The sequence below is a fragment of the Penaeus monodon genome, chromosome 15, assembly GCF_015228065.2.
Source record: "Penaeus monodon isolate SGIC_2016 chromosome 15, NSTDA_Pmon_1, whole genome shotgun sequence".
NCBI lineage: Eukaryota > Metazoa > Arthropoda > Malacostraca > Decapoda > Penaeidae > Penaeus > Penaeus monodon.
This window is the reverse complement of record NC_051400.1, coordinates 30,744,919-30,745,153: the sequence shown is the minus strand read 5'-3', so window position 1 is coordinate 30,745,153 and position 235 is coordinate 30,744,919.

The following is a 235-nucleotide window of genomic DNA, read 5'->3' as shown; positions in this document are numbered from 1 at the left end:
GTGTCCAATTATCCTCTCGCAGCTGCGTCGTCCTCATTCGAGCGGCCCATATTATCCTGGCCAGACCCGAAGGGATTGTGGCTAGACAACTTTCTGAGGATTTCACCGCCGCGTTGGCAATACTGACGGTGTCCTCTCGCGTTGTCTCGCCGTTATTATACGCAGATCAAACGGTAAGTGAACAGAGGATCGTGGTTAAGGGGAGAGAAAGGGAAAGGAGATGAGAGGAAGTTGA